At 46.5% G+C, this 24,972-nt stretch overlaps 1 pseudogene; it reads left to right on the top strand.

Annotated features, from left to right (window-relative positions):
• The first annotated feature begins 20,103 nt into the window (after positions 1-20,103).
• LOC142817515 (solute carrier family 22 member 2-like) lies at positions 20,104-23,526 on the top strand (annotated as a pseudogene).
• Positions 23,527-24,972: the final 1,446 nt, after the last annotated feature.

Genomic DNA, 24,972 nt, shown 5'->3' with positions numbered 1-24,972 from the left:
CTGCTGCGGGTGGTTGGGGCTGTTGAGTTGAATTATGCACGGACTGGCTGGCCTTTGCCAGTTTACTTTCTAGGGAGCGGTTCTGCGCAAGGAGCACTTCGATCTGAGCTTGTTGCGTCGCCATTTGGGATTTTAACGCATTGATTGTTTGCGTAAGTTCCTTGACGAGCGGGTCATGCGTTGAGGCGCACGGTTTCGATGGCTGCGGGGGAGATGATGGCAGCGGAGACGCTGCGCTTGGCGCCCATGCTACACTAGGGTTGCTTGGTGGTGCTTTGGATATATCAGCATGTGGGATGCGACTTGATGATCGGGTTCTTGATTTGGACCTAGAGTGGGAGGCTGCTTGACCCTGGCGAGATCGTGACTTCGATCGGCTGTCGCGTTTCGTCGGCGTTTGTGATGTCCCGAAACTGGGGTAGTTACGCTCGTCCAAGGCAGGCGGGCTATCGTCATTTGAGGTTTGCTGCGTCGCTGGTGACTCGGTTTGTAGCGTCTTTCCTGCTTGTGCTGCGTTAAGTGGTTCAGACTTTTTGGCGAAGCGGTACTCGCATCTTGAGCTGTTCGTCATGTGTCCTCCTTGACAGACGATACAGCGTGCTTGGCATGTTGGTGGCGTTCCTTGCGGCGGTGGCTCGTGGTCTTCTCCGCAACGCGGGCAGCGTCGGCGCCTAGGTTGAGGGCACACATCGGAGCGGTGCCCGGTCTTCCGGCAGTTGAAGCATGCGTCTACTTTGGGATGGAAAGGGTATACTCGAATGAGACCTCCACGGTGTAGAAGCCATCTAGGTAGGTGGTCCCCGAGCAGCGTTATAAGTAAATTCTTCGTTTTTCCCATGCGTCGGCCACCTACTATTTGGTAGTCAGGGTTGCTGTCTTGAAGGTCCTTCAGCGTCTCATCATCGGTGGGGAACGTGTGGGCGTAGAAAGAAATGCCTCGTATCGCGTCGTCTGGTGGCGGGGCGTACATGTGTAGCTCAATCTGCCGGTCTTCTCCGAGGAGGATTGATGTGATGCGTTGGTACGCGATTGCTCGGTCGGTGGTTGCCACACTAACGGTGAAAGTGTTATTCCTTGGGTGTATGCGTAGTTGATCACGCTTGGCTGGGTCCAGGTCACACAGAGATGCCGCTTTAAGCAGTGCTCTCTGCAAGTCTCCGGGTGATGTGCGCGTGAGGTCAATGGGTGTCTTGGGGCGTCCCACGATGTGGTACGTGTGCGACGGCAGTCTTGGCAAGGGATGGCGTTTCAGTTCCGGCGGCGGCCGGGGGGTTGGTGGAGTTTTGGGGGCTTTGCTTACTTGCGCGTCGTTCATTTGGGCTTGTTGCTTAAGTGCCTGGTGACGTTTCGCCTGGGCTCGGAAACCTTGAGGTGGTGTCCAGGAATCGTCTGACCATTCTTCGAGAGAGATTTCGACGCCGTCGACCTCGATTTCCATGTCGGCTAGTGTCCCAGCGGCCGCGACAGCGGCGTTCGGTGTAGCGTCGCTAGGCTTAGGCGTCCAGTGGCGGATCTTGCCGGCGTGGCGTGAAAAGATGAAAAGCTTACTTGAAAATTGTGACCAATATCTGTCGGAAAGTTGTATCCTCGGGACCGGTATGATTTGCAGAAACCATTCGTACAAGAAATCTTGCGCTATGGCACGTCTTCCTACTGAAACATCGGAAAACTCCGGAGCTCGGTGCAGACGCGTCCGATCGCGTCGATTGCTCTGTAGAGACTCCACCACAAACTGACAGAAATGAGGATAGACGAGGAAGGCATTAACAGCTTGGGTAGTGATCATAAACGAATAACATTACAAATGGGATACGAAACTAAAAATATGAGCATGGAATCAAAGTCTGGCAGCTCGTATTTAAATGACAAACAAATAATAAATATAGCCGCAAGAGTCGAGGAAGAAGTAGGCGAAATACCAGGCAAGGACTGGGAGTATAGGGAGCTGTTACATCTAATGACGAAGGAGATAGGGAAAGAGAAAAAAACCGTTTGCTGGAAAGGAAAAAGGAAGCCAAAAAGTTGGTGGAACAAGGAAATCCGGGAGGCGATCGAGAAGCGACGCGAAGCATCACGGGAGCATAGAAAGGCAAAAAAGGAGAAGCGGCCGCAGGACGAAGTCAAAAAAATATGGGAAATATATTTGGAGAAAAAATCCCTTGTACAGAAATTGGTAGAGGCAAAAATTAAAGGTGAAAGTGAACGCTGGATGACAGAGATACACGAAAAAAAGGAGGCCGCACCTAGGATTTTTTGGAGCCACATAAAGGCGCTAGGTAGGAAGTCTGTCACAACACAACAACATATTCTAGATGAAGGAGGAAATCAATTGGAAGGGTACGAAGCGCTAGGTTACATCCTAAAGGTAACAGCCGATTCGTTTCAAAAGAGCGTCCAGGGGATCTCCCCGGTGAGTAAAAGTGTGGCGGAGAAAGCAACAGAGGAAGAGCTAGTACTAGATAATTTCAACTGGAAAAAGGCCGAAGGAAAAATTCCAAAGCGCACTGCCGCGGGTTTAGATGGGATTCCCGTTAGCCTCATTAACGAACTAGGACATAACACTAAAGAAGCATTGTTAAAAGCAGTAGAAAAAAGCTTAAAGGACGGACAAATACCGGACAGTTGGCGACAAAGTAGAATGAACTTAATCTATAAAGGCAAGGGAGAAAAGGACAAGATTCGCTCGTATAGACCACTAACCATTACATCGGTACTATACAGGTTGGCGATGCAAGCAGTAAAAATGAAACTAGAAACATGGGCCGAACATAACGATATTTTGGGAGAACTTCAGAACGGATTTCGAGTCGACAGGCGGTTAGACGATAACCTGTTTGTTCTCACTCAGTGTATAGAAATATCTAAAATAGAGAATAGGCCCTTGTACGTGGCTTTTCTAGACATCACTGGGGCATACGACAACGTTAATCAGGAAATTTTGTGGGATATATTGAAAGGAATGGGCATGGGCGACGACTGTATACAGCTTTTGAGGGAGATATACCGAGAAAATACAGTTTGCATAGAGTGGGAAGGAATGCGTAGCAAAGAGAACGTTGAGGTTAGCAGGGGTCTGAGACAGGGATGTCCTTTGTCCCCACTGTTATTCATGCTGTACATGGTGAGTATGGAAAAAGCGCTAGAAGGTAGCAACATTGGTTTTAATCTGTCACACAAACAGGGCGGCATGATGATTGAGCAGAAGCTTCCAGGTTTATTTTATGCGGACGATATCGTCTTATTTGCGGACAGTCGAGATGATATACAGCAGCTGGCGAATATATGCGGAAGGGAAGGTGAAGCTCTTGGACTAGGATTCAGTGTAACGAAGTGTGGTTTGATGGTATTCAATGATCCCTGTGATCAGACGGTGTCCATACAAGGCCAAGAAATACCGAGGGTAAGTGAATACAAGTACCTTGGAGTATGGGTAAATGAGAGTGATAGATACATGGAGGTACAGGAAAAAGCCTCGGCAGCAAAAGGAAAGAGGAATGCGGCAATAATGAAGCACAGAGCGTTGTGGGGATACAATAGGTATGAGGTGCTTCGAGGTCTGTGGAAGGGTGTAATGGTTCCAGGGCTTACTTTTGGGAACTCAGTGGTGTGCATGAGGGCAGAGGTGCAATCGGGAATGGATGTAAATCAAAGGACTGTGGGACGCCTCGCGTTGGGTGCTCACGGGAAGACGACAAACGAAGCTGTAAAGGGCGATATGGGGTGGGCAGGTTTTGAGACGAGGGAAGCGCAGAGCAAAATAAGGTTCGAAGAAAGGCTAAGAAATATGAAGGAGAGTAGATGGGCAGAGAAGGTGTTCCGTTATTTGTATAGGAAGAGCGTGGACACACAGTGGAGAAAAAGAACCAGAAGACTCACTAGTAAATATACGGCTGGTATTGTGAGCCATATGTCAACAAAGAGCGTTAAGGGAAAAGTCAGGGAGGCGGAGAGGATTTACTGGATGGCAGCTATGGAGAAAAAACCGGCTTTGAGTAACTACCGAAAGGGCAAAAATCAAATAAGGAGGGAGGCATTTTACGATAATTCAAGGGGAAGCGCTTTACTGTTTGAAGCGAGATCGGGTTGCCTTAGAACGCGTAGTTATAAAGCAAGATTCAGTAAAGAAGAAGAACAATGCACATGCTGCGGGAAAGATAAGGAAACGGCGGAGCATGTTCTGATTGAATGTGGAGATATCCACCCAGGTGTACGTTTGGGCACGAGCCTACAGGAAGCCTTGTGTTTTAGGGACAACAATGGAAAGCCGAACACACCCGCGATTGAAATAAGTAAGAGACGGTTAGAGTATTGGTGGCAGAAAATTAGAGAGAAAGGACAAAAATAAATATTGGAAAAATAAAATATGGACAGTGTGTCGTAAATGGCAGAGAACTTAAGCTGAAAATTTACCTTTTTTCCATTAAGATAGAATTTATCGAAGTAGAGGCATTAGGCCAACATAAAAAAAGAAAAAAGGTTTTTTTTTTTTTTGTCGAGCCTGGTGGCATACTTGCCACCACCCCGTTATAAAGGGGACGCTCATAGCATCCATCCATGGTCAATTGGCGACGCTGCGGAGGGTGAAAGAGCGTCGCCAATTGGCTTATTTGTCCCCCTCTTGCGTGCGGTAGTAGTCCCGGCACGTGCGTTGCAGCTGTGCGGGTAGCGCGTGTAAGGGCCCTAATGGGAACCGCGTATCCGTCCACATGGGCCGGCCGAGACGTCTGTCCACGCACGCTGCCTAAACCCAAAAAGCCAAATTGTTATCTCAGAAGCACCCGGATGACCGTGCTTCCCACCAAGAGACGTGGCTTTATCAGAGGCAGCTCCCGTTCGACGGTAAAATCAAGATCACGCTAACTACAACTAATTCACCGGACGCGCGTGTCATGCGGTCAGAGTGACATTACAGGGGGTGATAGCGTCCCCGCAGTACGAATTGATAAGTGAGTCGGCGGGTCGTCGGTTGTATTCAGACAGAAATGTGAACGTTCTATCGCAAAGGGAATACCAGCAAGCTAACTACTTCTAGCCATGTTCTTTCCTTTATTTCTCTCAATGTGTTATTTGTTTTTTTTTCTCTCAATGTGTTATTTGTTTTTTTGATTTGTGATTTTCATTTTCAGGAACCATTGTTTAAAAAACTTTTTAAGCTTCAGAATAAAAAGGAAGCAGCCAAAAGAATATTCACCTCAGCTTTTCCACAGCAAGCCAGCTAGAAGAGCACAAGCTCAAACTCTGAATGAACGACAACACACACACACACACACACACACACACACACACACACACACACACACACACACACACACACACACACACACACACACACACACACACACACGCGCGCGCACACACACACAAACACGCACACGCACGCACACGCACACGCACACGCACACGAACACGCACACGCACACGAACACGCACACGCACGCATACGCACACGCACACGCACACACACACGCACCCGCACACACACACACACACAGAGAGAGAGAGAGAGAGAGAATTCATGAGCACCAGCGCCCCAACGTTTACAGCCACTTACGCATTAGTATACTATGTAACAGCATCCTGATGACCTTTCTGCGTTGCCGTGATGGATGATGGGCGATGAGTTTTATGTGAAAAGAAGTCGCTGCCCCGAAGCACGACACTGGCTTCGTCGAAAGTTTCCACTCCCTTATCCATACTTTACGAAGCGTATTTGGCTTATCGCGTAGCGCTTATTTGTATTTGCTTCATTTTTCATAATCAATCTCAAGGGGAGTGTCAGAGCTTTATTTGCGCGGTATTAGAAGGCAAATGCTTGAGGCCGGCCATACGCTGATCAGCAACTCTCTTTCATCGATGCCACTTTTCGTTTTTCTTTCTAGCTTTTTTCTCGCTCAAACTCATAAAACAAAAGGATTGACGTAACGGTTATCTCGCATACTGTTTCTTTTTTCTGTTCAATAAAAGTATAAGAAAGAAATATAGGTAAAAAAATTTGTCCCGTATCTTCATGTTACACCGCAAATGTCGTCGAAAGACGATAGTCTTGCGTCTGGAGATAGTGAAGAAGATATTTATTTGATGTTCTGTAGAAGAAAATCGGTGGGTGTTAGAGTGCCTCGAGCGTGCAGCGGAGGCGAACAAGCTCATCAAGTCGCGTCACACGTGAGACATGAGCGCTATCTGGCAGTTATCTTGATAAACGGCGCGCATGCCATGCGCGCCCAGCGCTGAGGACATAAGTTGTAGAACGCAAGGTGATGGGTAGGTGCCACCACCGTGTCGTCTTAGCAAAGCGTTGAAAACACTTGGCATTTCGTGCAAGCTTTGCATGGCCAGCGCAGCGTACAAAAGGCCACGATCGTTAAAATTACTCATGCATGCATTTTCTAGTAAAAGATACACATACATAGTATTGACGTATTGTTATGGCGCCTAAGATTTGTGCAATAATTGCTTTTTAATTGACAATCGCACAAGTATGAACACTGAACTATGGGCAATATTGGTGGGTGCTGTGGATGGGGTCAGCTGGTCTGAGTATCGTTTGGTCACTTTGGTATCGTTTAGGGTACCGTTAAAAGTGGACAAGCAAACAAATGTACAGACAGACAGACCAAAATGTTTGTGTCGAAGGTCCCCAAGAAAGACTATCGTCTTTAGTAATGGGGGGTGAATGAGCGCTTGTGGTAGTGCACGAAATAATGAAGCCTTGCTTGACGTACACTGACTCCAACAAATGAGCCGATGTAAAGCGTAAATCAGCGCATTCGTTCAAAACTAGTAATGTGATTATTGGATTCTTAACGAAAAGTTTATCAGTATAAAACTCTAAAGTGTTCAATTCCGATGAATATTTAAAGAGTTCTTTTTACCATATTCCGAAACATTTCGATCCAATTTCAAACCGCTTAGCTGCGAGTATATTGCGGGAGGCCCAGCATGTACGGTGTAGATTAGCGTGTTCTACACAAAGAGAGCGTGCGTTATCATATTTCTTCAAGGTGCGCACTATGACGCACTGTATAGGGATACGTGAAATTCACATAACACAATTCTAAGGCACCGTCAATATTGATTGATATGTGAAGGTTAACGTCCCAAAGCCACCATATGATTATGAGGGACGCCGTAGTGGAGGGCTCCAGGATTTCTATCACCTGGGGTTCTTTAACGTGCACCCAAGTCTGAGCACACGGGCCTACAGCATTTCCGCCTCCATTAAAAGTACAGCCGCCACCGCCGCCACCGCCGCCACTGCCACCACCGGGATTTGATCCTGCAACCTGCGGGTCAGCAGCTGAGTACCTTGCCACTAGACCATATTACATTCCAAGAAAGTAAATGAAGCAACGCGTTGTTTTTTGCATGAGTTTCAGCATTTACTTGTCATTCGCGTTTTATTAAACAATTCAATATTCTACATTGGTGTTTTTTATCATAAGAAGAATGAAATTATAGGCTACAAATGTGTGCGCAATCAATATTCGGTTGCACTTCTTTCTAGAAAATAAGAGTGTTACACTTTGCGTTGGACTTAGAAAGCGGTATGTCGGACGACCATTCGTACATCGTGACGTATTCACCAAATTTATAGACTACCATCACAGCACATTGAGGTTAATTTAAGTCATACAGAATATTAAGATATTTCAATTTCTCTAATGATCTATGTATCTTGTTTTCGTTTGGCATCAAGTTGACACAAACGTAACCCACTGCTCTGAAGGGGATATTGTCTTGGAATGAAAACAAGCGAGATACAAGGTCGGGATCATAGTAGCGTAACGGCATTCGCTCAAAGGGACACTCTGCTTAAAATAAAAATAAAAACGCAAGAGCTCGCTAAGTGCCTCGTAGCTAATCTAAGGATAGCTTTGCGTTCCAGTAGAGTTGTCACACTTCACAGAAACTCTGAACTTCTCAATGGGCAGATGCTGACGCACTGTTCGCTTTTGACGCGTGCAAGAAGGAATAATTTGTCGCAGCAGTGATGAGCTACACAATGAAGAAAACACACACACACACACAACACACACACACACACACACACACACACACACGAACATACACACACACATGCGCGCGCGCACACACACACACACACAAACACGCTCACGCACGCACACGAACACGAACACGCACACGCACGCATACGCACACGCACACGAACGCACACGCACACGCACACGCACCCGCACGCACACACACACACACACACACACACACACACAAGACATAAAAACAAGTACAAGAGAAGAGGATACGCAAACTAACGGTTGCTCACTTGTCGAAATCATATCGAAAGGCAAGGGGAAAAACAAATATCCCGCATGCGTCAGTTACACTTTAAGGAACATTCAAGTTTGCACCTTGTATTAACGCACTCTTTATAAACTTGTCTTTCAATGAACGGCACTTTTTCATCCATTGATGAAACTGGCAGTGCACTCACGTAGGCAACAACGCCAACTCGGCGCAACAAAAAGGCCCCGCTGATTCCCCATTTGTTGGCATCTCTGAACTGCGCAAAAATGGTCGTGCATTCGAATTTCGGCTGACACTGGCATCTGCAGCAAATGATTGTTACGTTTCCAGGATGGCTAATATTCCTAGACTGAAAGCTACGCTCGCGCGGTCACGTGTTGATGCCCGTATCAACGTCTAGATCTGATCTGTACGAATCGAGTCCTTCAGCTTTTTAGTACGTGGCTTACCACATATTGCAGGGTTATCGCTCGTATTATTACTGCAGTGGTTGTTCACCTGTCAACAGCTGTACTCACATTACAGCTGGTTCACATCCCTCACTTTTCTTTCCTTATGGCTTACCTTTGATGACAGGTGAAGTGATGCGTGATATTGTCAGCTGGAAAGTGCCATCGTTAGGGCTCATCAAAACGAGAAGCGAGAAAGAACCCCTGTTTGCTAACACAAAATCCCTGCAGTGGTTTAGATACCTGTGGGCACATCGGTTTATCTGTACTGCCCCTTAAAGGTAGCCATCCCTACTTCAAGAACTATAAACAATTTTGAGAAGAGAATAAATCTTGATTGATATGTTGGGTTGAACGTCCCAAAACTACCACATGATTATGAAAGACACCGTAGTGGAGGACTCCGGAAATTTCGACCAACCGGGGTTTTTTAACGTGTGCCCAAATATGAGCACATGGGCTTACAACATTTCCGCTTCCATCGGAAATGCAGCCGCCACAGCCGGGATTTGATACCGCGACCTGCGGGTCAGCAGCCGAGTACCTTAGCCAGTAGACCACCGCGGTGGGGCGAGAATGAATTTTAGTCAAGCATGAACCAAGAAATGCAGTATTGAGAATAATTTGTTCTTTTACGGAGTTTTAGCACAGAATGAACCTATTGCCCTACGTAGAAGCAAACATTTAACTGTATCTCCATGAACTAAACAAAAATGCTCTAAATCGGCTTTGTTTTCTTTAATGTTAGTGCAGTAGATCAAGCTAATGCGCCTGAAGTGGTCCTAAGCTAGTGAAAAGCGATACCACATGGCTCATTACGTATAATAGCTCCACTTCGACGCACATGTAGCTGCCTTATAAGGTCAAGTTAAATTAACAAGGTACATGTCAGTAGGGATGTGTACTCATTAGCTAAATGAAAATGCACAGAGAAATGCCACCTCTAACAGACGGGTTCATAGTAGCTAGCAAAAAAAAAAACAGCCTTTAAATTGTCGGCTAGCTGAGAGCAAAAAGCATTAGTGTCATGAATAAGAAAGCAGATAAATGGCGCTTTCTTATCCTACTCGGATGTGAGCTTGAATCTCAGTGGTCTAAGTCTTAATAGCCTGTGAGTTAGGTAGGCGATCAAGAAGACACAAACATGAAGGGGAAAAGCATAAGGTGTACAGTTAAAGTACCACTAACCTGTTAAATTTTACGTGTAGTGCAGAAATGACCTCGTTAAGCAGCAACTAAACGTCTAGTAATTGCATTATCATAAATAAACTAAAATAGCGATCATGTACTAATGTAGTTTGGAGACTCTAAGAATAACGTTTGAATAAATGAAAATGAAACCTCCGAAAGCGAAGGTTGGAGGGTTTCTATTTTGTTTTGCTTTTAAACATAAAGAAGAAGGAGTGGCAAAGGGAAATATTCAAAACAAACCCGTGTTTCAGTGTTGTTCTGTACATCAACGTCGCTTATGCTTCTCAGACAAAGGCAGATGTTTAGCATATTAAACATTGGAATCTACTGTGCAAGCGAAATTGAAGTTGATGTGGATAAGCACAGTTCAGTTTGCCTGGCAAGTAGACACTACGTTGATGCAGAGAGAACGCTTGTTTTATTTATTTATTGATTGATTGATATATCAGGTTTAATGTCCCAAAACCACCATGCAATTATGAGAGACGCCGTAGCGGAGGACTTCAGAGATTTCAACCACCTGGGGTTCTTTAACGTGCACCCAAATCTGAGCACACGGGCCTACAATGTTTCCGCCTCCATCGGAAATGCAGCCGCCGCAGCCGCGATTTGATTTCGCGACCTGCGCATCAGCAGCCGAGTACCTTTGCCACTAGACCACCATGGCGGGGCCTTTTTTTTATTCTGCAAGTACGTTCACCGCATAACATTAGGCATTGATTGAAATACTTGGTTCAGACTCCAAACAATAATAGCGGCATCGGTTTCATATACTGAGAACAAACAGCTTATATATAATGTCAGAAAGCGAGGTCCTTTTCAGTGAAAACGTATAACCTAAGACTGTAAATGTAACAAAAATGCTAATATCACCTTATCAACAAAGTGGGACGCTTAAGATCCCCTTTTTAGGCCATTTGGAATTCAAAGTTTGCCTGACCACGTGACGATTATATAAGTAGTGGGAAAAGAAGATTGATTGCAGAGAAATAACATTGTAATTATGTTTACTTTTTCTGACTCCACTTTTGTACGGAAAGGCAGCAAGTATACGGACGCTGGGGCAGATCGCATGTATAGAATGCGTATCCAAGCGCAGAGGCCTTAACCACAAATATGCTAATAAAAATTCTACGCGTGCAGCGGTCATTATCTTAATCACTGTCACACAGCAATAAAGGAATCGTAACCGCCTGCCGCAACGGAGCCCTGCTCTTGGGCCGAATTCGGCACCCGGCGGTGACGGTGGCCTCGAACCACCGCGCTAATGAGGGAGCCCGCCGGCAAAGCCATTCTCAGAGATAGCAGGTGCTCCGTATTTCCATGATCTAAGGCAAGAAAAAGAAAGATTTAAGAGATATAAGTAAGAAGGGAACTAAATTTGGCCTTCGAAGACTTGAAAGGAGAGGGCGCACGGGTCCAACCCGTTTGTATAAGAATCGACGCAGGATGAACGAAAGGAGCGGTGAGGGGTTGAGCAAATTATCCGTTCTTACGTCGGCTGCTATATCCCCTATCTTGCTCTTCCTTGGCGTCTATGGTGTGTTTTTTTTAATCTGATTTGATTGATATGTGTGGTTTAACGTCCCAAAACCACCATATGATTATAAGAGACGCCGTAGTGGAGGGCTCCGGAAATTTCGACCACCTGGGGTTCTTTAACATGCACCCAAATCTGATCACACGGGCCTACAACATTTCCGCCTCCATGTTTTTTTTTTAAAATCTGTGTAATTTATTTTTTCGTTCCATTCAGGGGCTGCGTAGTGTGTTGTCCTTCCGGCCAATCCTTGGTCCGAGGGCCGAGTGTCTTCGCCATCGAAGAATTCTATTCTCGGGCCCCGGTACGTGGATGACTGCTGCACTGCAGTGTTTTTTTATTCAGCCTGGACGCCACTGAGGAGATTACACAAGCGCACCCAATCATGACAGATCCGTACGAGAGTGAAAGAAAGACGTTGTTGTTACTCTGGCGCAGTTGAGCTTCTGAGAAAAACCTGCCCAGATTAGGACGCCTGTCTGCAGTGACAGACTGCTAGTGCCAAGGGGCGGAGTTCTTTTTTATTTTTTGTTGGCTGTCATTCTTTGGTATGTAGGTAGGTGCACCTTGTTTTCGCTCGTTTTTGAGTGCTTATTTTTGTTGTTCTCGGATCACAAATTGGTCTGGTGCAGTGCTTACAAGCTCTCTCGTTCCAATGACCAGTTGTCGATCTCACACGTCAACTTGTGACCACCACTCACCCCATTGCTTTTCTTTTTTTTGTCTAGTGTGGGCGTTAGCCTGAAAATCACCGTGCCAATACATTCTTCGTAACAAAAAGAAAAAAAAACGAAGCATGATTAAGAGACACAGGTCAAGAAAATGACCTTCAATATTAATTCGCAGGCTCAAGAAGATTTGGCCAGTAGCATATTTTAATAGCCAACCCCTACTCAGTAGCCGTGTTGGAGTTGAGTCTTTCTATATTATTGAGCGCTCATTCTCAGAGAACGAAGTAGACTAGTGGTGACTATTGTGTGAATCATGTTCAAGTCAAACTAAATTTATATACATCATTTCGTTTCACAATACGTAACAAAAACTCTTCCCCCGTCATGACCACCCTAAAGCAGTGTAACCCCCGGCTGCCCGCACTACCGCCTACATGAACTCATTTCCCAATCATACTGCAAAGGACTGGAATCGTCTTCCTGCTAACGTGGTGCACCACTCCACCCATACATTCTTCAAAACATCTATAGAAACGATCATGTAACAGTTCTACCCACCCCTCTTGTAATAAACCTCACGGAGAATTTGAGGTAATTAATAAATAAACAGGTGAATAAATAAATAAATTAAAAATAAATAATGATTTGGAGGGCTTTTCACTTACATCCAACGTCTCCGGCAAGTATTTTTCTCTCTTTTAAGGCAGAAAAAAAAAAAGCTGCCTTCGAAACGTCGGATTCACTACTCCCTATGGTTAAGGATTGTTTGTCTCTTCGAGCTTTCAATCTCTTCTTGAACTCCTCCTTTCTCAACAAAGCAAGATGAGTTGGTACTGTTTCGAGCTGCTGTAGACCGTTTGTCAAGAGTATGAAGAGTATCACCCGAAGTTGTTTTTCACGTCTTTTAGTAGCTAATAAATCAAATGATGATTTCACTCCGTCGATAACAATCGGGCATATATTGAACTTGATTGCTCGGCGGGCTCTTGATCTTGAACATCGTTCTGAAATACTGGCTTGAGCCCCATTTTCATAAACACTGATTTCTTAATTTTCATTCTACTTCAGCCCCATGTCATTGTGCTAAGGTCGGAGTGGGCTTTCGGAAGAACCCATTTCATTATTTGCCCATGTCGAAACATTGTGGAGAGCCTGTGCCACTAAGTTACCACTGTTTTTACACTTATAACACTAAAATAAGCTTGATAAGTTCATCACAAATTGGTTAAAAATAGAGTACCGTAACGAAGCAAATTTAAGGGTGCTTCCTTACCGAAGACTACAAGGAAATACATTTTTGAGACCACGAAGAGTTCAAGTTTACAGTTACGCTTTTAAAAGGTGGATTTGGGTTTCCTCCCGCCTCCCCGACCCTCGAGTCGTTTGTAGAGTTTTCGAGTCACCTGTCACGTTTTTTTTCCTGAAGGGGGGGGGGGGGACTCGCTTGCATTTTTTGCAGTAGATACCCTAGTGATGATCACGTTCCTTATTCCACGTTATTCGTTCACTAATAGCGTGTTTGTCGATGACCAAGTTGTTGATGCCTACGCGTTAGCAGGGTTTCCTATCAAGGGGGGCGAATGTTCATCGCGAAGCCTCCCCTCCACCCTACTTCGTCAATGTAAGGGGTACATTCTGCAACCCTCCTTAAAGGGTCACTCACCAGGTTTGTAAATTTTGAGCTGACAAGCGCAATACGTAGCCGAAACGTCCATGATCACATCTGCCAAACTTTGCAACGCTACGCGCCGCGGGAATGGGTCGAGTTTCAAGATTAAAGCTGCTCCCCCTCCTCTCTGCCAGCGCACGCGTAGAGAATGAAGGCATGACGTAGGCGTAGGCTTGGCCCTACGTACACGGCAATGCAGTGACGTTGGTCCTCTACGTAGACGAGTCTGCTCTGACGTTGTCAACAGCATACCACGGGACATGACAAAAATTATTTAACACAACATGCGTAGTTTACGTATTTGTTGCTTTAAAAGATTAATAAAATTTGAAATAAACACTGAGACACAACAAAAAAATTTGCGCGTTTTTTTTTATTTTTTTCCCGTGAAGTGCTACGAGATGCGGGGCTAATGTGCCAGCGTTTCGCATGCGTTCGGGTCCCCGTGGTCAGTGCATTGAGCAGACGACCACCGTGGAACGCCAGTACGCGTTCGCGCACTCCTTCTGCTCATCTACTCTACCGCGTCTAATCCAGCGTTTCCAAACCATTCAGCAGAAACAGGCAGATGACCACAATATAACGCTGGTCAACGAAGCAACGCTGCTCGCGTGCTTGGGGGTTGGACTTGTTTGGGCACGTCATGCATACGTCACCTCATGGTCGGATGCTGGAGAGGGTGGGTAAGAGATTTTGCTTGCGAAGGCTACGCAGACGAGTGGCAAGGGTTTCGAGCTCGCCTCCTCTTATCCTCGTTTCGCGCCGCTTCAAAAAACCTGTTTTCTCCGCTCGTCATAAACCGATTCGAAAAATTTTTGTGGCAAAATGTCCCTCATCGTACACCCAACTACTTGCACTGTCTAACTAAAATTCTGTATGGGGCCTGGTGAGTGGCCCTTTAAGGTGACTAGGTGGAGGGGGGGGGGGGGCACGCCTATTGACTCATCCCGTGCGCACGCATGTGGTGAAGTGCTGAAATCAAGTACACGTTGCGCGAATAAAAAAAAAACACCCAAGCACTCCGTACAAATGGTTAGCCAGTGAATGCTGACACGTGCGGCCTTGGTGTCTAGCAATAGGTTCAACCTCACGTGGCACTGAAGCACTTCACAATTATTGTTATGGCTGCGGCGTCTGCATTTCCGATGGAGGCGGAAATGTTGTAGGCCCCTGTGCTCACATTTGGGTGCACGTTAAAGAACCCCAGGTGGTCAGAATTTCGGGAGTCCTCCACTACGATGTCCCTCATAATCATATGGTGGTTTTGGGACGTCAAACCTCACATATCAATCAATCAATTATTGGTTATATGTTCGAGCTTCTTAATAAGGTTAGACAGATGTTTGGCTTTAGTTCACAACAGTGTTCATTTGACATGCCACACATTGTGCCTTCATGATCATGGTCATGGATGTGTGTAATGAGCGGGTAAGCGCGTTTCGCAATGCGTTAATAACAGTGTTTGTTCTAAGAACCAAAAGGGGTGAGAGACGTCACAGCAGAAGCCTCCAAGTGCCCTTTACTGGAACATGCAAATCGCTGCTAATTGGCAATGAGAGACAAAAGACTCCGATTCGGCTCGGAGACCCGCAGTCCGCTTTTGTTAACGCGCACGCTGTCAATTATTACACTTTTAGTTGGGCGTACGGAGAAGTTGCGTACGCTGTGAAAATTACGTTGCGTACGCTAAAAGCGAAGGGCACGAGAGAGAGAGAGATAAAGATGCAAGCAAAGGCAGGGAGGTTAACCAGACGCACATCCGGTTTGCTCCCCTGCACTGGGGAAGGGATAAAGGGGAGAAAAGAGGTTGCAGAAAGATGAGAAGGTACACACAATCACGAGCACACTCGGGGAGCATACACAGTCTACAGGCGGTCGCTCAGGTTTGTTGACTTTAGATAAAGTAGCAGTGCTTTAGTTGCTTTCTGCGCAACTGAGGCAGATGCCCAAGGTCCTAGTATCTTCTGCACACAAAATGGTCCGTGGTCAAGTCGATTCAAAACCATCCGGAAGTGCACGAAAACACTTTTATTCTAACGTACCTTGATGCGTTTCACTCAATTGAATATGACGTGTGGTATTTTGTGGCACAAGGGCCAATCGATCGCCAAAGAGCGCCATTCCAGTAGCCTAAGGAAGGAAGGAAAGTAGGAGGAAAAGAACGACAGGGAGGTAAACCAGTCTATAAAAGCTAGTTTGCTACCCTGTGCATGTGAGGGGGATGCGGAGATGAAAGATGGGGAGAAGAGAAGGAAGAGAGATAAACGCAGCACATTAAGCAGCACAAAAGCTTTAGGATGTGAACAATGACATGGTACGTGGCTATATAGAGGCTCTAAAGTTCATCGCGCGCACACGGGTAAAAAAAACATAGAAGTATTAAAATCATAACAGTGACATGAAATATGTGCAGTGAAAGCAGATGTCGAAAGGTCATGATCATGAAACCATGGCGGGGATGTAGTCACCGCAGTCGCGACCTCCATACAGAGGTCGTGCGACGGATCAGCTTGAAATATGCAGTAAAAACTGTGTACATCATTTAAAAATCTAAACACTGATTGAATTTTGCAAATCGGATCCCTACTGATGAGCCTGCCAGTGTGTGGTGGGAGCTGCTGTAGGTAGGGTAATAAAAAGGGTTTTTTTCTCAGACAATCTAACTCATTACCCTGTACGAAAATGCGGAGAACTGTAATCTCTCACACAATGGTGCATCGCCACCAGACAAAAGGTATGAATGTGTTGAGTGTGTGTGTCCTATTTGTAGCTTTGTAAGTGTGACTTCAGTGTAGCGGGATTGGTTTCACTGATTTAGATAGGTCGTATGCTATATGCAAGAGTTTAAAATGCTCATCAGCGCCACTGAAGTGTGAACTATGCTAGGTCCCAGTAATAACGTGGCCTCTGTGATGTGCACGAAAAACATCCCGACTGTCAGGGTAAGGGCCACTAGCGCACAATTCAGACCGTTGCGTTAGTGGTCTAGACTTTTAGCATTGTTCCTGGGTGCACTGAATTCGCAAGTTCACCTTTGCTGTTTTGACCTTGAGTGCGCAATATAAGAACGGCATCTAATCGGGCATGGCCGCACTGGATTGACCCTACCATTCTATCCGGTGCTGCTGTGGAAGAGGCTTAGCGTACACCGCAGCAAGTGGTCGCGTTTCAGGTATTCATGACCGTACATTGTACGTAGCACCATGAACAAAATTGCGTATCAAGCTGCCGTTTTATTTACGGGTTCGTTCACCGAGAGGCCTGCCAGTAAGGCGTTCCCACACACAACCCATTGAAGGTGATTTGTGAGCATTTTTGTGAGACGCCCTGCAGGCCATTTCTTTTGAATTGTCAAGATACTAGGACACGCCGCTTGAATGTACCTTGTGTGGCATAAAAATATTGCATTTCATTGCGAAGTACACATGCCTTGCATCGCGTCCACTGATGTGGTCCGTGTCAAACGCCACTGCAGCGATCATACACCCTCGTACTGGTTTCTTCGAGGTCTCGCGAGAACGTATAACGTAGCAAGCGTTGCGTTACGTATGTAGCGTCTTGCTACGGGTGTACGTGTGCATATCTGAAATCAATACGTTAAGTACTGCACATGCGCAGTTCTCTCCCGTGGCAGTGTTCCGTGCGTAGGCTCGTTACGTACGTCTAACTAAAGGTGTCTAATGTACCGCTGGAGAAACTCCCGCCGAAAGCAGGCGTTCGCCTCGGTGAACGCGCTCTTGCGATCATCACATTAACGACGCAACGTTACGTTGTTGCATGCGATTACATCGAGAGTTAACTCAGTGGCGTGGTTTTGCAGGATCCACCCGCTACTGGAGCTTGCATTCCCGTTCGCGATTTAGCCCGGCTTGCAAGGCTGCCGGATAACCGAAACCTAGTTGCTGCCGGCGGCACTCGGCCTCCCGAGCCTGTTTTTGTGCCCGGACTGCATTGTCGGATCAGCGAATGTGAGCTCTCTCCCATTTTAAATGATGGCGCTCTTCTAGAGTTGTCCGTGGCATACTCATGTGGAAGGTTCCAGGAGAAACTACTTGCACGTGCTCCTCGCACCGGTTGTGACGGGATGGACAACGTCACTGATTACTCAGCCAATGGCTCGCGTGCTTATAGGTATGACGCTGCGTATGACTAACTGATAACACAGCCAATGAATGGAGACCACTCGTAACACCACTGCCGGATGGTTTTTCGTTTTTCGAAGCCTTGTACAGCTTTCGCTGTAAAAGTCTCTTTAACCAGGCGCTGGCTAACGTGCCTTCGATCGAATGTAGCGGTATGCTTTCGTTAATAGTTGCGCATGTTATCGTTGTAGAAAACGCTTAGTTGAGGTTTTAAACTCCCGTACTACTTGAGTCACATAATTTCAATCGCTACTGAAATTTTCTCAAGAATGGGAAAATTCATAATGTTTCCACTTTTCCTGTGCTCCCTTTGTGATGGGTATTCACTTGTTTTCTTAGTAGCACCAGGCAAGACTGAGTCCACGAATTGCTGCTGAGATAAGTCTCCGCCCCCAAAAAAAGGCTCCTAAAGTTTCTGAATTAAATTTAACCAATTTTGTCCTTGTTCAATCCCCCACATGTACATAAACACCAAGTGTTCCTGTTGACTTTCCTTTGTGTACATCTCTTCATCTCTTTACTATGATGCGGTTTCTGTCCACATAGGTCGATATTTAGGCTTCGGCATTATATGTGCCCTGAGCAGCAACGTCATGCACTTTGGCCCCACAATGCATGGTGTTGTGTTCATCTAGCCGGCTCATCACGGGCCGAAGCTTTCTATCAAAACTTACCAATGACTTTCTAGATTAGTGTGTGACTAAGCACCAGATCGCTACTGCCAGCCATCCGAAAAAGAATGGCCTAACGAAAAGTATGTGCCAGGTACCAATTTACGTGTTAAAGAGTATCTCTTGAAGGCCAGCATGACTACAAAGATACGCTGCGTTACCAATCATCAAACCAGGGGCTCCGGAAGTATATTTTTAGGTGCGGGGGTGACGTTTGTGGGCACACACACACACACAGATATATATATAGATATATATATATATATATATATATAGGTTCCGCGACCTGCTTCCGCGACCTGGGGTTCCGCGAACCCGTGACCTGCTGACCCGCAGGTCGCGGGTTCGAATCCCGGCTTCGGCGGCTGCATTTCCGATGGAGGCGGAAATGTTGTAGGCCCGTGTGCTCAGATTTGGGTGCACGTTAAAGAACCCCAGGCGGTCGAAATTTCCGGAGCCCTCCACTACGGCGTCTACTACGGAGCCTCCACACTACGGCGTCTCTCATAATCATATGGTGGTTTTGGGACGTTAAACTCCACATACCAATCACCAACGCCTTTGTTTAAAACTTTAAAATATGTAGTATCTCTTATAATTAATAACCACAAAGTATTGCATGATAGTGGTGGGACATTTATAACGCGCCGGTCGTTTGCTGGGCTATAACCGTTGCCTGTTTTTGGTTTAGTAAAAGTTGGTTGTAGTGGAGTTTACCTAGACTTTGCCACTCTAACTGACTTGGTCTACTCTAGTGCCCTGAACTGTATCACTTAACCATTTATTGTAGATATAGATTTACAGCTTCTGGTTCACAGGCACCCCGGGGATTGGCCAAGAATCGGTTGTCGTGTAGAACATATATATATATATATATATATATATATATATATATATATATATATATATATATATATATATATATATATATTTATATATATATATTTATATATATATATATATATATATATATATATATATATATATATATATATATATATAGATCATAGAGAGAGCATAATTTCTCGTTTTTTACAACAAAATATACGTATTTTGAAATTATTATTGCCACATTTTGTCATTTATTTTTGAGTTAAACAATTTTAACCTTCGTTTTCTTTTAGGGCGATTGGGTGCACGTTAAAGAACAGCAGGTGGTCGATGTTTCAGGAGCCCTCCACTACGGTGTCTCTCATAATGATATGGTGGTTTTGGGACAGAAAAACCGCACATATCAATCAATCGATTCTTTTAAGACGAGCCTTGACCAGCGTGACACTCTGATATTGAGCCCATGCAAAACGGCCTAAGGATCGTAGTAGGATGCTCTGTCTAGCTATGCAGGATTTGAAATGTGTGATAGGAACTGCGCGCACACTATGAGTCGTAAAACGCTTTACAAAGCTTCTGGAAGCAATCATAATTAAAAGTTTCTGCGTTTTTGTTTCGTAATCTGAATGACTTATTTCACTGTTGTGAGCAGCTGGGTAACATTGAGTGCGACAATGCCACGTTGGTGACCATGAAGATGCAAATGTGACGACAACATTTGTGAGCACCCCACGCCTGATAACTTACATGAGGTGGCGAAAACATCCGCGGGGTTACTGCAAAAAACGGGTGCCACCTAGTCGATGTGTACCACCCTGGTACCCCGTCTTTGAAGTTCATGACGCACCAAGAGGCCGAATAGCTAGCGCTTATGCTGGATAACAACACGCAAGCCCCGAATTCAGCTTTGATTGCAGGATCGTGGCAAGCTGATTAATTCATGGCAAATACAGCTAAAGAACTGGCGTAATAGTAGACGCGAGAATGACACTGGCGGGCAGACAAATAGAAATGGGTGCTTATTTTATTGACACGTAGTTTTGCAGAAGAATCTGTAGATTGATGCTAAAATATAAAAAGATAAATGCGTTCCTTTCTTAAACTGTTAAAACGTTGCACTGTTTCATTATGCAATTTTCGAAGAGCATTGACTTAATTTTGAGCAGTAATTCTTGGGTTTGTTTTACTTGCGTGTGCGACATGGTAAAGAATCATCCCCACATACCTTTTTGCATGATTTAATAAATAACAACATAGACAACGCATCTAAATTCACAAGAGGCGTCTGAATATATACAGATAAAAACAGTGAAAGTTTCTTTGTAGAAACACAACAGAATTCTTTGAAGAACATTTAAACAGAATATAAGTCTTCATAAAAAGGCATTGCAACCAGGTCTCAATATCGAATCTGGGATCGTGAAAAGAAGAAGACGGGTGACAAGCACCACGAGATTTCTTTGTCCCTCAAGTGTCAGAAGAAGATCGAACGGTGCATGAGCAACATCAGCGAGAAGCCGCTCTCCATCCAACATTACGAAAGATAGCGGCCTGTGGAGTATCCCCGACTCAGAAGCGCTCTGCAATACGGCCAAATCATGCCAAAAATACCGAAGCCACGACGCCGTAAGCGCGAGCGGAGGATGGCAAGCTTCCAGACGCCGCCAACTTCTGTGCCTCGAGAGCTTTCAACAGCGCAGGAGTTTGAAGACGTTAGGGGCTCCAGCCTGATGAAGGTGAGCGAGTTGTCACAACCTAAGACTCAAGTGCCGTCGCTTACAAAAGCCGCGGGGTCTTCACTGTCGCTACTATCACCATTTTCTCAAGAATTTACCGGTGTCACTGCATCACCACCCGCTAGGCCTTCACTGGCGTCCATCTCTCGGGCGTCCTCGAGTGCTGACGGACCATCCCCTCTGCCTCCACCATCGATGGTTTCTAGCTCATACCCCGACTTGTCATCAATGGTTCTCGTGTCAACAGCTGAGCCCGCTCCCGCAGCGTCGCAACCTGGCGCATGTGCCCTTCCCAACTCGACGATGGCGTCGCTTCACTCGCCAAATGAGGTGCCGTCATCTCCTGAGGTGCAGCCCACGAGGCAACGCGACACCGACCAGCCCGTGCTGATAGGGCCTCCACGCCGTGCGGCAGCGAAGCGTCACATGTCGCTACGCGAGCTGGCAGCCATTCGATCTATGCACTTGCACTTGCAGAGCCTTTCTGGCCAATGGGTCAACAGGGGACAGATGCTCCTTTCTCCCCTGCTATCTCACCTACGCTCATCCTCTGCTAGCGGGTCTCTACAGCGACCTCAAGAGCCAACGCAGCAGCAGCAGACCAATGGCCATGTTGCGGTGCGAAGCACAGCGACAGACGAGCGTGGCAGACTCCCCGAAAAACCGCATCAGCGAACGTCCAAGTTGCATTGGCGTGACGAGTGGCTCGACCACCATGATTCCGCTCCTTGTGCTGGTCAGTATATACCATCGTCATCGCGAACTTTGGGTGGCCTGCCAGCTGATACTATTCAGAGCAAAAGACACTTTCCTGCCCTTAAAACAGCCGTCTGCTCACAAAAGCACGGTGCTTTCCAAACCACCGTGTTCTACTTTGTCCTGCTGGTTGCCTTTGTACTACCATTCCACACGTTGCCATTGCGGATCGTCAACCATGATGTCGACTACTGGTGTGCTAGACCCTCACATCTTCACAACGTGTCACCGGAAATGTGGAAGGAGGTTATGATTCCCCAATCTGAGGATAACCATTACAGCAGGTGCCGCATGAACGCAGAGTGGAACACAACAGGCGTCGCCACGGTGCCCTGTCTGAAGTGGCAGTATGCGCAGTCTCCCTACGGGGTCTCCATAGTGAAGGACTTTAATCTGGTGTGTGAGCGTGCGTGGTACCTGCCACTCACCTGTTGTGCCTTTGATGCTGGTGCTATCTTCACTTTGATCGCATCGGGGCTAGTCGCCGACCATTTGGGCCGGAAGCCGGTGATACAGTTCTCCACAGTAGTGCTCCAAGCATCTGGTGCAGTGATCGTATTTGCTACCATCATGAACAGCTTTATCGCCATGCGACTCTTACAGGGAGCTGCCTCCAGCACGCTCTTCAACACCAGCTTCGTGCTACTGATAGAAGTCCTGTCTCCAGAGCACCGCACACTCTACTCGATAGCGGCGATGATGGGCAAGGTGGTGGGTGCGTTCATAGCTTCCATTATGATGTGGGCCAAGCTCAGCTGGTACACGCTGCAGCTGACCAGCATTCTACCCTGTCTTCTCATGCTGAAAATATTTACAGCCATACTTGAATCGCCTCGCTGGCTACTTGCGCGGGGCAACGTAGAAGAGGCATAGGCTGTCATCCTGCAGGCGGCCACGCTGGACGGCCGGAGCCTCTTCGAAGTGCGCCAGCAGTGGGCACGCACCCGGCGGGACTTCGATGAGGGCTGTTTGAAATCAGTTGCCCCGGATGCTCACTGCGAGGCACAACGTGCACGATGTCGCAGGCACAACAGCATTATCCTGTACTATCTATGGACGGTGACCACGGTCGCGTCGGAGGCGGCATCGTTGAAGATACACTACTTGGACTGGTACCCTGCGGCGCTGCTGGCCCTCTCCTCACTGCTGGCTTTCCCGACGGAGTTGGTCGCTATTGTGTCCGCTGCCCGTCTGGGACGTCGGGCTTCGCAGGGCTGGGCGCTGGGTCTTGCCGGCCTCGCTTGCTTGGTGTGCGGCACCCTAGGCGACGACAGCGTTGTTCTCAGCGCGGCGCTTTTGTTGGTGGCGAGTTTGAGCGTAGACGCGTCGCAGACTGTGGGCACGTTGTACACGGCTGAGATGTACCCCACGGTAGTGCGCTGTACAGGCCTTGCAATGTGCAAGACCTTCTCGGCTGTCGCCAGTGTCACCATGCCTCTGGCCGCATACTTGGGACTCTTTCCGGTCTCTTCTGTGCCGCTGGGCGTTGTGTCGATAATGTGTGTCACTGCAGCCTACCTGGTCATGTGGCTGCTGGACACTATGGAGTGCGCCACATTGCCGGACCAGTTGGCGGAAGCGCCGTTAAACGTGTCTCCGCCTTAAGGTCACTCGATATTGCCAACAGTTTACTTGGACGGACAGTGATGGGATACTTTTTCGTGTATCGAGTGGTATCTAACTTCGTACACGGCAAGCCGCATTCTTTTGCTTATAGGTTTTACTGCTTTAAACATCGTGCTTTTTTACGAACGTTAATATTTTGAATCGCTCTGACTCTGTCAGCAGTACTCATGTTGTACCAATTTTGTTTGATGCACTGTGCGATGAGCAATGAATATGCACATGTTCATCACAGATGAAGAATAGACACATTGCATGCGTATAGAAGATTAGCTATTTTTATTGCAATAATGCTACTTCTATTTAAAACATATTGCTTAGAGTTTTACATGGTCCTATTACTTGGCGTATAAAAGACAGTCGAAACTGGTCCCCCAAGGCGAGAAAGAATGATGGAAAAAATGTCTTTTTGTGCATATCGCAAGTTGAAAGCAGATGTCAATGTTCTGATGTACCTCCATGAGCTTTTGCTGTTTCGACTACAGGTGTTACTTGAATAATCACACTTATGTCTAATATCGATGAAAGCGTTGAGGGTCGGAGCCCTTTTCGGTTCTTACGGTGACCTAAAAGGGTGTTCCTAACGAAACATGGCTCCCATCAAAACTTTTGACTTGCTCTGACAAACCCACCTGACCCTTTTTTAAAGTCTAGCAGTTCTCACCCTCGAAACTAAGAACAAACAAACATTAAAAATTATTGAAGTGCGCTTCAGTTTCGCGTTCAAGAGTAGATCAGGATGGCTAATCGGGCCTTGAACACTTCGCGCTCTTAACGGCTAGCATAGTTCGGTTCTCGGTGGGTACCTCAATATTGTCACGGGGTCGTGACGTGACCGAAGACAGGAGACTTCGTGTTGGGATTTAACTGTTTATTTGGGCGAACCTGTGCCCGGTAAACGAAAAGTCCAATTACAGCAGCAGTCTCGCACAGATAGCAGTCTCGGACTGATAGCGGCGAACAGAGCGTCGGCCTTCGATCAACAACTGAGAAGCGGCGAAGCGCGTCGGCATTTATATTCCTGCCGTCGAATGTTCTAGCGTTATCGCTGGCGGTGGCGTAGGTTCCAGAACAATCTGTACCGTTCGCACAGTGGGCGTGATCTTATTGAAATGATCTACTACAGTCCGGAACCTTCTCGAAAACTGCAGGCGCGGTTTGCGCTGAGAATCGTGTGGTGTTTTGGGACGATAACAAAAACTTGGGAAATGGAACGTGGCATTGCCCCCCTCTGAAAAAAGGCATCGTCCCGATGCTTTAACTAAAGATGAAAGTACACTAATAATGCAAGAAAGTACAATGAATAAATTACGATACAACAATAATACAAAAAAAGACTGGTTCAGTATGTTAACGCGCATGAAACAGCTTGAGGCGCGCGACATGAACGACTTCAGGTCGCGATCGGCATCGTTGAGAGTTCGTGAT

This window comes from Rhipicephalus microplus, chromosome 5 (genome assembly GCF_043290135.1).
Source record: "Rhipicephalus microplus isolate Deutch F79 chromosome 5, USDA_Rmic, whole genome shotgun sequence".
Lineage (NCBI taxonomy): Eukaryota > Metazoa > Arthropoda > Arachnida > Ixodida > Ixodidae > Rhipicephalus > Rhipicephalus microplus.
The sequence above is the reverse complement of the archived record's forward strand: the minus strand, read 5'-3'. Positions and strand labels throughout refer to the sequence as shown.